The sequence below is a fragment of the Triticum aestivum genome, chromosome 6D (assembly GCF_018294505.1).
Source record: "Triticum aestivum cultivar Chinese Spring chromosome 6D, IWGSC CS RefSeq v2.1, whole genome shotgun sequence".
Lineage (NCBI taxonomy): Eukaryota > Viridiplantae > Streptophyta > Magnoliopsida > Poales > Poaceae > Triticum > Triticum aestivum.
Genome location: NC_057811.1, coordinates 457,758,435 through 457,759,023, shown reverse-complemented (window position 1 = coordinate 457,759,023; position 589 = coordinate 457,758,435).

The following is a 589-nucleotide window of genomic DNA, read 5'->3' as shown; positions in this document are numbered from 1 at the left end:
GAAGTGCATCCAGTTTTTGCCGTAACCCTCTCAACTTTCTTGCACATGCTATGTGGATGAAATGATGATATCATGCCAACTTTCAACCTTTTCAGAGTTCATTTGAAATGCTTTTCAATTTTAGGGTCTTATAGCTCAAAATAATTAGTAAATGCATGAAAAATAACAAATGAAGTCAGAAAGGATTGAAAAATGATGATGTGGATTTGAATGGTGCATTTTGAACACACAAAAAGTCAGGAGTTCAAATAAGTTTTAAAAAATGAAATCCCTTTGTAACAGACGAGTTTCCGGATGAAATCCTGATACTTTGAAAGGGATTGTCCGTTTTGTCCACGAAGTGCATCCAGTTTTTGCCGTAACCCTCTCAACTTTCTTGCACATGCTATGTGGATGAAATGATGATATCATGCCAACTATCAACCTTTTCAGAGTTCATTTGAAATGCTTTTCAATTTTAGGGTCTTATAGCTCAAAATAATTAGTAAATGCATGAAAAATAACAAATGAAGTCAGAAATGATTGAAAAATGATGATGTCGCTTTGAATGGTGCATTTTGAACACACAAAAGTCAGGAGTTCAAATAAG